Source organism: Atheta coriaria, unplaced genomic scaffold (assembly GCF_025399875.1).
Source record: "Atheta coriaria isolate IRGN ID8LTWV9N9 unplaced genomic scaffold, Caltech_Dcor_3.1 hic_scaffold_10_pilon, whole genome shotgun sequence".
NCBI classification, from domain to species: Eukaryota; Metazoa; Arthropoda; class Insecta; order Coleoptera; family Staphylinidae; genus Dalotia; species Dalotia coriaria.
In genome coordinates this window covers 7948658-7962488 of record NW_027045452.1, presented here as the reverse complement: position 1 = coordinate 7962488, position 13831 = coordinate 7948658, and the positions used below count along the sequence as shown (strand labels likewise).

Genomic DNA, 13831 nt, shown 5'->3' with positions numbered 1-13831 from the left:
ATAATATAACTAAACAGGAACAACAGTGAATGTGCATAAATACGAACAAAGTTAAATAATACCCATAATAAACAATTAGAAAACAACGGCGTGTTGTTAAAAAATCATCAGGAAGCAATTGAACGAGCGCGCGCGTAATGAAAAATTGAACATTAAATAGAATCATTATGTGTGCTAATGCCGGTAAACATTATATAAGAAAATTAACAAGCACTCGCATTATTCTCCGCTCGCGTGGAATTATTTCAACACAATATATTGTAAAAGATGTGTCTATACGCGCATTACTCATTTCAACGCATCGTTTGCCGTCATTATTTGAACGTTTTCACAACAATAACAAATGTTTGCCATTTAAAAACCTCAGAGAATATAAATCCTAACATCACAAGGCATAAGTTAGGAACTGAATTTACACAAAATAATTACAGTCGTTTGGAATGTTGGGAGTTGATAGTCAAGAGATAGAAACTCCTCGAGAGAAAAAAATTGATGTTGAATTGCACGTAATTGTTCGAATCATGGCCGCGGCAATAAATATTATCGCGTTCCAGCATCACAAGTCACGTAAAACTCTTAAACACCGGCCATTTCATCAATGCTTTTACTTATCCGCATGTAATTCCACACGGAACGGATCGGAATGGCTATTTTCAATAAGTATACATTAATAAAATCGTCTATCAGCGAATGAAGCGTTTGTACAAATTGTACAATCGCCCATCGCAAGCCACAATCATCTTCTCTCATACAAGTAAAATAATCCTGAGTGTGATTCAGGTGACCAGTTGTAGATTGTGTAGATGTGCGGCCTGATCCACCGGCTCATTTTGTCATTATTAGCGTCTATGACTGGTATTAAGCTTCAAACTCCAATTGAAAACGACGTGGAAGACGTGGATGCCGGAGAAGTTCCAAAGTGGAGGTAAAGCTTCATTGGACGCCGGTTACGATTGGTGGCCGGCGCATCCGATCATTACGGCGGCGGGCGCAGGCCGGGCCAATTATTTTCGTAAAGCGCGACCAGCGACATTTAAATATACCTCTGCGGGCTGCACGTCCTCGCATCGATGCGATGGTATGATATCTACGCGCGCACAAGCAGAACAATGGATATGAAGATACGAGTCAACTACGTTGTACTTTAAATCCATATCTGTGGATTGTGTTGCAGTCGCAAGGTGCACCTTGGAGAGGCATCGAGGACCGCAATTATGCTTTAAATGACATTTTAATTTCGAACGTATAATTTTGCCCCATTACGTGCCCCGCTGTTCGCTGGAAATGATATAGTGTGTGGCGTTTTTTGTCAACCCCATCAGGGAGTTGAAAATTTGAACGAGTTGAGTTCTAATAAAATAAGCACTTTGAATGAAAATTTTTACGAGAAAAAAATGAGTGGAAAAATATAATTGAGGTTATTAATGGTTGGGAAGATTTTATGAGTGATTGGGAATATATATTTGATATAAAATTATTTTGCGTTTGATATTTTTGGAGTTGTATGTAAAAATGAAGTGAAAATATCAAAAATAAGAAAAAAAATATTTTTTTTTTCTAAATTTGGTTGTAAAACCTTAAATTTTTAGTAGAAATAAAAACAAAATGGTATAAAATGTGCCCAATTAGTGTTTAAATAAGAAACTGAAAGTTTTATAAGATTATCTTAAGTCAGTTCTGCGAAAATCGGAAAAAACTAGAAAAATTGACAAAAAAACGACGATAAAAAAACACTTTCAATGTAAAAAATCATAAAAAAAATAATATTATTAATGTCTGGGAAGATTTCATGACTGATTGAATCAATATTTCAATTGGTAATACTTAAATATTTGCAATAAAAAAATAAAAATCATAATGACGTCGGTACCGTCTGAAGAAATGATTGAAACATATTGAAACATATTGAAACAAGATTATGTTTGTTTAGCGGTCTGTGCAACGTGATGTAATTTTGTGGTTTTGCTACCGTTCTTGACTCTCCCTCATCATAATCTACTACACTCATAAAAACCAACAAATTTTCTTTTTATTTACTTTTAAACTCAAGCGCCATCTATATTAACCTCCCGAGTATACTAGGTATGAATCCGATTTGTAATTTGTACGTAAATTATTGCTTTTGTTCGCACATGTTGAGTTGTTGTGTGAACGCTTGCGTTTAAATAGTTTTGTTCAATTTCACAATTACTAAACATCGCGCCGGCCGCGACCGGAAGTTTTACGCTCGAAATATGTAAATCGGACGAATGTAGCCGCAGCACACACATACATTGGTGGATGAGGAGAAGAACACTCTACGCGCGCGCAGCTCATTAACTTTAATAATAATTCTTGATTAAGATCCATCCGACGATTAGCAGTAAATTGTTCTCATTACGGCAATTTTGTATTTTAAACTGGCGCATACATTACCTGTTCACTGAACGCACTTAAGATAAATGAAACGACCACGACGACTACACGACGAATGCGCGCGCGTTTATTCAGCGGAAATTCTTTTTTAAACGCTTCGCTTTACAGTTTGCTACAATTTATTCAAACGTCTAGGCGTTAGACGGCCGAGGCTATTCAAGGCGAGCTTTTGTTCGAGAGTGTAGTTAGTTAAACACGGAGTTAAAATTACGTTTATTGCCGTTTTGTGCACGTTTAACAACCAAAAACCTAATTTATACTTAGTATTGTTTAATTGGAATGGTTTTACGTGTTTGCATTAGGATTTTATTTTGTATTTTTTGTATTTTTGCGTTAAATTAATAGAAATTTATACATTTTAAAAATTTTATAGGTTAGGGATTAATTTATCTTTGATTTGATATATTTGTCAATGCTGTATATTTAATATTTTTGGAGATATTTAATTTTTTCTAAAAAACAAAGTTTTCGACACTTTTAATCAGAAAATTTATTTTTTTTAATTTTTGCATTAAATTCTCAAAAATTTAAATTTCTTCCTAAATTTTTAGATTAGGAATTAAATTATCTTCAATTTGACACATTTACCAATACTGTACAATTAATACTTTTGGAGATATTTTATTTTTTCTAAAAAATAGAATTTTCGACACTTAAAATTTGAAAATTTAATTTTTATCAATTTTATAGTTAAAAATCAAAAAAATCTAATTTTACCGTCATCTACAATATTTTCCTTTTACTGATTTAATATTTTATGAAGTAAAATTACTTAAATTGATTCAGTTATAAGCAATTTTCAACAAAACAGTTTCGAAAATAAAACATTTTTCGAATGTCAATTCTCTACGACAAAAAAAAACGCGTTGTGGTTTTACGAAAATTGCCTGTGTAACCTTGACTGCACTTAAGTGAGCTAAGTGACTTAAGTTTTTTTGAGTAAACCCTCGAGGGTGTTTAGTGGTCAGTCGGTAACAATAAAGCCGGCAGTCGTAGGTATGATTATTATAAAATTAGCGCATCACTCGATGCGCAAACTAAAAGTTCATTCATTGATGATGGGTTTTATCAATGGGCATTGTCTCGTAATGTGGGCGAGAAAGATCAAAAGGCACGTAAACTATAGGTTACCATTTTTTGTCTCGATTTTCTAATTCATCTTTTACTCAAAATTCGAATGAAAAAACTCATATGCCCTCTGGCTGCGTGTTTGAATCACCATCTTTTTCATCGTCTTTTGTTGGGATTTTCATTTTTCATTTCTTTTGGAAACTGTAGTAAAACTACTGTTACTATAAAAATTAATTTTCATTCAAAAAATACGTAAATATCGTTAAATATAAAAATAACGTGTGTGCGTCGAACGAGGCGTTATAAAAGCAATTATAAAAAAAAAAAACGTTCATATATATTTTTTTTATAATTCATGAAACGATAACATCGACTTCCGGTTTGATTGTGTTGCGCGCAGCGGGCATGAGAAACGCGCACACGTTCCAGGTGAAACACGCATATCAAATAGTAGGTACACACAAATAAAAGGGGACAAATGTTCTCGGATGCAAAAAGTACGATTGCGGTAATTGAACAATGAGATTATGTGTATAACTGGTTGCCTATGTTATATATTTTTAAATATTGGGAAAGAAATCAATTTAAATGTAAAACTGGTTGCCTATATTAAATATTTTTAACAAATACGTTTAAAATGTACATTTTTAGAGTACCTACAATGCGATTAGTTTTTGTTAAAATCATTTAAAATGTGTAACTGGTTGCCTATATTTACAAAAATTAAAAAATAGGTTAAGAAATGTACAATTTTTGGTTTGGACTTTTCGAATTGCGGTTTGTGCGATCTAATGTCATTTAATTTCGAAGCATATGTTTAGTGCCCCTTCTAACGCGTTCGCCGTAATTACCGGCTTCCTCCACCGATACTTATTCGGCAATCAGTACCCACTAAAAGCACCTATTACGCGCGAACCTACACGACTTGTGGGAGAGCAAAAAATGCCACAGAAAAAAATTTATTTCTCCTTTTTTTTGTCTCACAGATGTAGAAATAATAAAATACCTGATTTTTTCATTGAGAATGTGTTTTAAATTTAAAAATTTTAAATAACCATTCTAGTCGTCTTGTAGTTGAGATAATGAGGTCGTTGCTGGAGTTTAACATTCGTAATGATCCGGTTTTCTTCGAAAAGAGGAAAGCGATGCGCTATACCTTTGCGTTCTATACCAAGTACAAAACGAGTTCGCCACCCACAACATACAAATTTCCGATTGTCGGAGATACGATCTCGACGATGGGCGCACGATGGTGGGCCACAGGCGCCAGTCCGATTTAGCGACGCATGTAAATTGGTCATTCACCACAACACTAGCTTCAACCCAACTAAATTATACAGAGTGTTACCTAATTTTCACTCCCATAAAATATATATTCTTTCAAAAACATTTTCAACACTCTCTGAGATGAAATAAAATAAAATAAAACAAAAGTAATTGGTTTAGGATCTCTCGTAATCTCGTTGCGTGTCACGATGTTTAATGCCTAATGGATATCGTCGCTTTGAGTTAAGGTTGATCAATCTTCCAAGTCGAGTCGCCGAAAATTTCCGGCGCCTCTGTGAGGTGGAATAAAAAGCCGTTTTGGATGCCAGGGCTACCGTTGAATTTTTGAATGTTCAATTCGAAATTAATGACTGATTACTGGCGAGATATCGGTGTTACGCAAGAACTATGCAACCCAAAATGCTTTTATGTGTTTTGTTGGTTGTAGATGTCACAAAATTCAATCTGCGTCAATTAATAGACTGGTTTTGTTTCTTATATGTTAATATTATGTTAATATTTTGAATATTTTAAAACATCAGAAATATTTTACAGTAAAATATAATTAGGGATTAATTTATCTTTGATTTGGTATATTTTTCAATGTTTTGCATTTAATATTTTAGGAGATATTCTAGTTTTTCTGAAAAATTCAATTTTTTAATGTCAATTTTGTTGTAGGCAACCCAAAATGCATTTATGTGTATACATGGTTGCATATCTCACATCTTCAAGTTGTTTTATACGTGTTAATTTTATATTAATATTTTGAATATCTTAAAATGGCAACATCGCAATACTTGTAATTTTTATTCAATATTTTTTCAATTATTCATGTTTATGGTTAACTAAGGTGACGAAATGCCTGCTGGAATATGCATGACTCCATTTAAAAACAATTTGCACACGCTAAAGCCACTCCGTATCACCGCTATCGATATCAGCGTGGTGCGCGCATTTTGTGCGCACATTTCAAACACCACAAATCAGATTACATACAATTAAAGCGCTCAAATATACGAAATGAATGTTTGAGATAAGTATTTTTAGCGGGCTGTGACAATACATTAGTTGCTAAACGCTTATCTTTTATGTTTTTCAAGCTCAGAAGCATAAATATTTCCATTTATTTAACATAAAGTGCTTTTTTGTTGTTTTTTCAGTGAGCAGATAATAATTCAAATTAAAAATTTAAAAACTTCAAATATTAATATTGCCTATTGTGGTAAAATGTGGAAACTTAATTAGTTTTAGGCGCTCGTAGATATTTTTTAAATTTTATTTTTGATATCTACGTATAATGACTTGTCGTCCGTTTATCTGCCATGGCTGTGTCTTGCTTTTACACCTGTCCCACTTCTCGCATGTCTGTTTGGGCAGGCTTTGATAGATCGCTTTCGGTTATCAAAACATGCATTTTGTCTCGATGTCTGTTCGTCTTAAGTTTTTCTTTAATTTGTCTCGGTTACCTGGATGTTTCGTTAAGTGTCTTTTGCGATTCACGTCGGGGCAAAGGTGCCAGACAAACTCAAAGTGAACTTAAATGACCATTTCCGGATCATTAGATCGTAGAAAACGTTTTTAAATGGTTCCAAGTGTCCTAGGCAGATAAATATTAAATTGCACACCTTGCAAAATATATATTTAATGACAATCCTTGGATAACATCGAAATATTTACAATTCTGTTGGTTTACTTTAAAATTTGGGAAAAAATTACATTGGTAGTCCTATGTTCGGTATGTATACCGCAAGTCCAACATTGGGAAACAAAATTTAATACAGTATAGCCTTGATTTAACGGAATACTCTGTTTAACGGTGAAATTTGTACAATTTGGATGGTTTATATTAATTTCTTCGTTATAACGTTTTAGTTTCTCTGTGTAACGATAAAAAATATTTTCATTTCAAGCAATTATGAGCTAAAATATTTTTTCGAAGACATGACATCGATGTAACATTTGAAATATTGTTGTAATTGTGATCCCAACATCCTTACAAATTGCAATGCAAATTTCTATAACTTAAGCACGATTTATCAGCTAATTTGTTGGGGTGCACGTTACGTTGCAACAAAATCATTTAAACATAACACAAGTAAATACAACTGAGCGACGCGAAATTCAGATTTAGACTTCAGGAAATAATTACGGGCATTTTTACAAGAGTAATTGAGTTTATAACCAGCGCAACAAAAGATTAAACAAATATCAATCCTTATAAAATACCAATATTTAGTTATTTTTATATTTTAGTTATTTTTGCATATTTAGATGTCGCTGGATGCACACATTGTGATTAAATTCGCAATCTTATCACTGTGAACAAACACACTGCGCATTTGTTTTGTTTGGGTTAGTTACCTGCAAGATTTCGTCGTGTCGCGTTGTTTTGTGCAGCAGATAAACGTGTTTACAAAAATTGAACATTGAATATTTATAGTGATACGCCATGTTCTTTCCTATTACAACACCAATTCACCCAAAATCTCAGTTAATATTTTCAATCTAAGGTAAGAAATTTATATTAAAACTAAACAATTATATTTTAATTCCAATCCGCTTAAAGACTTAGACCTCTATATCATAATCGCGTATGCACTGCATGCAGTATAAATATTTATCGGCATTTTTGCAAGAGTAATTGAGTTTATAACCATCGCAACAAAATATTAGACAGATGTTTGTCCGTGTAAAATTGCAATATTTTTCTAAAATTATACCGCTTGGACTGTATTTGCGGCTGCGGCTGTCTGTTGATGGTTTTGTGATGGTCGGACGTGTGCGGAGCGCTCGAAGATTGTCGCGGATGAAATTGGCTCCGCGCGCTCGCAGGGCGAGATCCTCATTTTAGTATGTAAATTGGTGTCGCAAGGAAGGAGAGAGAGGCCGATCGGGTCCCAAGCCATGAATATCAATCGGCTAACAGTTGACTGGATGCCGTATTCGCACACGCTTGATTGTTCGCCAATTGACAATTTTCTAATATCGCCGACCATCATCACTTCGACCAGCAGCAAACTTGACTGTTTTGGAAATATAAAAACACATTCTATACTCGAATATATATCTAGGCAACACAATTTACGCTAAAAAACAAAATGGCCGACAATTTGTGATGGATTTCTATCGATTTAATGCACTTGCATCGCCATGTTCAGAAACAACCATAACAAGAGCAATTTCCGTCTAATTTACTCGTGCACCGCGAACTCGACTCGACTCGATAACAGTCTTGTGCTTCGTCTCCTTGCTATAGCCGAATGAATAGGTTAGACTCGAGTGTGCGCCGCGCAAAATTGATTTTGTTTTTGTTACGCCTGATTGCATGCGCGATTGGTCGATTTCCACTTGATGCGAGCAATATAAGAGTTTCTTTTATCCCGACCCGTCGTGCAGTGTGCTTTGTGTGTGCGCTCCGAATTAAATTACACACTCACTGGTTTATTGCGGCGTTAATCGCCATTTGCATGCCGTGCATAGACAACCAAACATACTCGCAACACACGGTATACTGCAGTTTGCGTATTAAAGCTTTACAGAAGCAAATTATTGTTCAAGTTAGACGCTCAAGTTGGAAACTTGGCGAATTGAAGAGAGCATCCTCGAGTTTCACAATAAACCGCACAAGTATCAAATGTGCAACGTTCGTAGCTACTCGATGTAATTTCATATTTCGATAAGTCGCGTGAAGTGTTCGCGGATGGTAATGGCAACCCCAAAACCGCTTCCGTTCGTTTATGTTCGAGCGCAGTGAGTGGTTGTGTTGGGTTTTTGGCTGTGTGTGTGTGTGTGCGCGCGCGCGTTCACGAAAGTTAAGTATCGGCGTTATTATCGTCGAGTCGAGGGCGAGCGTTTGGGGGGTGATTAGTAAGGGTGTTTAGCGCGCACAATGACGCACAATCGGCACAATGAAGTGGCGGCGGCCGGCCGGCCGTCTGCACCCCGAACAACAACGCGTGCGACTATTAGCGCATTGTGTGTTGCGGATTACCGTGAAGCAATAAAACTCTGTGCGCTACTCGCACTTCAGTTGCGCTTTTGACTTCAAACTTTTAACATATTACTCTTGTAAATACCACTTATTATTTCTATATGTAGGTATTTATTTCATTGTCTTGTATTTTTAGAAATTATTCATTACATATTTAGAGAGGAAATCAAAAAAATTGTGAAAAATATTTTTAGTTAAGTTTTTTCCACATTGCTGTCATTAATATGAAAATCATTGTTTTCGGGGTTACCTGCTTAGAAAACAATGTTTTCCACATTGGGAGTAAGTAATATATTACATATCTAGAGTGGAAAATAATGAATTACATACTTAAACCCATAAAAATTAAATTTAACATAAAAAATATTGTTTTTTACTTAACCAACTTAGAAAACAAGGTTTTCCACACGGGGAGTACGTAATACTTTACAACCCAAGAGTAGAAAACACTACATTACATATACAAACATTTTCAAACGTTTTTTTTCGGTTTTTTTCGAAACGCAGTAATATTTTTTGATATTTAACAAATTGATTGTCATTTGTCATAAGTTAATGAGTCAAGCAAAGCCAATAAAATTTAGTATGACAAGGTGAAAAAGTAAATAATGCGTCGATTACTATCGCATACGCTGCTGACCGAAAAATGTGTGTTTTCGAATATTAGAAACACAAACGGAGAGTAATTACTCCGGCCGCGTGTCGCCGACGGCGGCCGCCGCTCGAAAAATCGAGCATTCTTGTGTTCTTATATAAAACGCACAATAAACAAGCAGTCACGCGAAGCGAAGATTAAACAGTATCCAATCAAAGCGACGGCCACTTCTCACCACATTATCAACCACCATCGCACACCCTCCATTCAATTCACTACTCATACACACAAAACACAGAGTAGCACTATGAATATATAACCTAAAACTACATTTTATAAGGTTATGTTATATTGAGGTTATGTTTTTTATGAAAGCCATCTAGCGGCGATTTAATGCATTTATAAAAATATATTCTGGTTGTTTGGATGTGTGGAAATGCAATTTTCACAAATTCGATTCTGTGTTGACTGCTAGTCGCGCACACTGTGAGCAATTAAGTGCGCAGCGCTCCATTGTGCGGTGTGTGTTGCATACCACAAATAGCGCACAATTGCGCACGTGTCGTCATGAAATTCCCGTGAAAAATTAACGCCGACACACCGCTTCCCACATCAAAAGAGCGGAAAGCACTCGCCACAAAAGGCACGCAGGGGTGTGGGCAGTGGTGACGCGCGAGCGAGCGCGCGGGGGTGGGTGTGAGGCGGTAAGAAGCACATGGAATGCACGGTTTACGTATGCATGAGACGTGAACTTGTTAACGGCGCGCAAATTCACGCGGCGCCATCTTTTTTTCCATCAGACTATCAAAGAATCTACGCAAAGATGCTTTGATTTTCCGGTGGGCAATACATTTAGCTTTATACAGAGACAATAATAAATTTTAGTTAAATAAAAATAAATATAAATAAAAATTTAAAATTTTAAGGATTTTATTTATTTGAATGTTTTATGGGATGAAAATGCGTTGGCGAGGATTAATGCTGAGTAAGGTAATTTCAACCCCATGTATAGATTGTTAGATTGTTAGATTTGAGCCAATTGCAAGCGCAAAGGTGGTAACTGTAACTGTAACTGGATCCCGGATCGTTCATCCTGCGTGCAGACCCTCGACGCACTCCCTGCCCATGAATAACAATATCGCATGTCACACAACCGGCCGAAGGAACCTGGGGAATCCATCTTATCACCTTATCACATCGCAGACTAAGTTCGAACATATCGGGATTTGAATAAAATTTAAATGGACCGAGATAATGTCCAACGATTGCGGCTCGTGCATAATTAATACTACATTTTAATCTTTTAAAATTTGATACCGCTGCATATGGTAGAATAAAGTATAATAATACATCAAGAGAAGAAAAAATAAGCAAATATCTGTTTAATCTTTTGTTGCGCTATATTATAAACTCAATTATTCTTGAAAAAATGTTGGTAAATATTTCATGAAGTCTAAATAAGGATGGTCTCTGAAGTCTCTGAAGGACTAACAATGTAACTTTTCCTAGTTTGTGAGACAAACTAACCAAGTTATAGAGATATTCGCAAATGAAAAAAATGGGCAAAAATTGAAAAATGTCACTTTTTAGCACTTTTAGTCGCGTTTTTCGATCTTGTACTGTAGGAAATATAATTATTTTATATTTTTATCTGATAGAGAATTTTCCAATCTTTCATAATCAGCAATTCGTTGGTTCCTATCGCTTTTAATTTAAGAGATATTAATTATCAAAAATCGTCGAAAAAAAGTATCAAGCACCCCTTGGGAATTTTTTCTTAAGAATGAAAATTTTATCTCTTAGATTTCCATTTTAACTTGTCTATCTTATAGAGAATAGTTCGTAGAATAGTCACTGCGATTTGTAGCTATGTATTTGTTTTAGTTTACGAGATATTCGCGATTGAAAAAAATCGTCAAAAATTGAAAAATGTCACTTTTTAGCTCTTTTAGTCGCATTTTTCGACCTTTTACTGTAGAAAATATAATTATTTTATATTTTTATCTGATAGAGAATTTTTCAATCTTTCATAATCAGCTATTTGCTGGTTGCTATCACTTTTAGTTTAAGAGATATGAATTATCAAAAATCGTCGAAAAAAAGTATCAAGCACCCCCCCTTTGCAATTTTTTCTTAAGGATGAAAATTTCATCTCTCCGATTTCCGTTTTAACCAGCCTATCTTATAGAGAATAGTTCGTAGAAAAAAACGCTGCCATCAGATCTTATTTATCTCTTTTAGTTTACGAGATATTCGCGATTGAAAAAAATGGACAAAATTTGCAAAATGTCACTTTTTAGCACTTTTAGTCGCATTTTTCGATCTTTTACTGTAGGAAATATAATTATTTTATATTTTTATCTGATAGAGAATTTTTCAATCTTTCATAATCAGCTATTTGCTGGTTGCTATCACTTTTAGTTTAAGAGATATGAATTATCAAAAATCGTCGAAAAAAAGTATCAAGCACCCCCCCTTGGCAATTTTTTCTTAAGAATGAAAATTTCATCTCTCAGATTTCTGTTTTAACTAGCCTATCTTATAGAGAATAGTCCGTAGATTAAGACGCTGCGATCAGATCCTATTATCCTACATATTTTGTCCTTATACAAAGTTTTGCGTTATATCTAGTTGTTTTAAATATATGAATACGAATAGCTTGAGAAATAACCTCAAAACATGGCTATTCTGTTGATTTTCTAACATAACTCATAGACAATAAACTTTCCCTTGTATGTAAATTGAATTAAAGTGATATTAGAAATGGTTGCGCTTAATTATTTGCGCTTTGAAGTAATTAGTCATAAACGCAAGCGGCGGTTCGTAACCTCCGGCATGTGCATTAATGTGTTTCGAAACGAGATTCCGCGAATGCGCAAGCATAATGCGAAACAGGGCACACAATAAAAGTGCGGGCATAATGCGATTAAACCTTAGAATAACAATGCGTGCGCGCGGGGCGTTGGGGAAGCACTCTTTGTGCGCGACGCGACACACAACAACGCCGCCTCCACCGCCTCCGCAAACTTAGCTAACGTTCTTTCTTACCATACACATCCCCATATATATATTCTATACGTAAAAAGTCATCCCTCGGTGGTCCCCACCCCCGCTCCCGGAAGATGGATGCGTGTGTGCGCATTGTTTCCGGCCGCGCGCCGAAAGAAACCCTCCTAATTCTCGCGTTACTTAAGCTAACGACCACACACTCCGCGCAAATCTGCCAGTAAATGGATCCGTGAATGCCGCCCGCGTTCATTCATCAAGTGGACCCCTTCGCTTTCTTCTCTTCTTTTAGCGTTGACAGTATTTGTGGTCGGAAAGTCACAAATTGCCCCACGGGCGGACATTTTATTATTTAAGAAAACACGATTTTTAATTCTTTCCACTTGGTAATTATCCAATTCCCGTTTCCCTTCATCATCAAAATTGGAAGGATAAGTTTACTATCCTTGTGTATTGCTCAATGAAGCGTGCGGCGATGAAAGCGGACGAAGGGACACAACCCTCACATCAATCTATAGTAATAACCTCGAATGTCCTCAATCATGGACTTGCAAGAAAATAAAAACAGAGTATTATTGAGTTCCACTCAATTTAAACCTTTTTCTCTTTCTGTTTCAGACGATTCAGACCATTCCAGTATATGCAACCAACATAACACAGTAAGTTTACATTATTTGATACTTTTCTAACCTCAAATAAAAAGCGGGAAAATAAAAAATCGTCCGTTACAGTCAATTTAAGCAGAGATGCTTTTTGTCTCTTTGTTTTTTTTATTCTTTTGGGTCTTTGTGAGAAGATGTGTACGACTTTAGTGACCGAAAATGGAATAGGTACGGCTTTCAGCCATAACTCGCATTTGTATCGAATGAATGATTGAGAATCGCAAAGGACCAAAGCGACCAAAAGGAGACGCGCGTATGCGTCACTGATAGGGCTTTTAGTGGCCGAGCAAATCGCTTTGACATTATTCATGTGAACAAATTGCGACGTCTCTGGCGGACGAGCGCCGGCCGCTCGGAAAGTAAATGTAAGTAAACGCCATCCGCTGAAATCCGCAATCCGGCCTGTTTTATTATGCAGTTTACGCGTTTTATCTACCAGAAATATTTATAATGCCCCTCGCTGCTTTTTTCAACTTTAATGTCGAACTTAATGAACCATAAATTTGCGCATCCGGAGATGTCCGCAAAGGGTAACTCTGGTAAACTAAGTAAAATACACTTTGGGGACGCGGACCTTTATTTGTTATCGATTTAAAATCTTTTTCGTGTGTGTGTGACGAAATTTGAGTAAACAAAATGGCGGCTAATCGAATCGAGGTTGTAATTATCTAGCTGGGCGTTAATCCGCCCAGAGGTCTCTCGGCGTTCACATCGCATTAGCGTTGAATACGCGTAATAAGCGTAAAATGTATAATGCGAGTCCATAATTCTTTAATAAATGAACACGCACGCGTCGCATATAATATTGGCATCGGTAACCGA

The 13831-nt window shown here is 35.8% G+C and overlaps 1 long non-coding RNA gene across 1 annotated transcript in view; it reads left to right on the top strand.

Annotated features, from left to right (window-relative positions):
- The window catches only part of LOC135801134 (uncharacterized), a 66286-nt gene extending 53309 nt beyond the window's left edge, over nt 1-12977 (top strand). The window contains exon 3 of the long non-coding RNA XR_010550310.1: nt 12966-12977. This is a non-coding gene — a long non-coding RNA (uncharacterized lncRNA). The remainder of the gene's footprint in view (nt 1-12965) is intronic.
- Nucleotides 12978-13831: the final 854 nt, after the last annotated feature.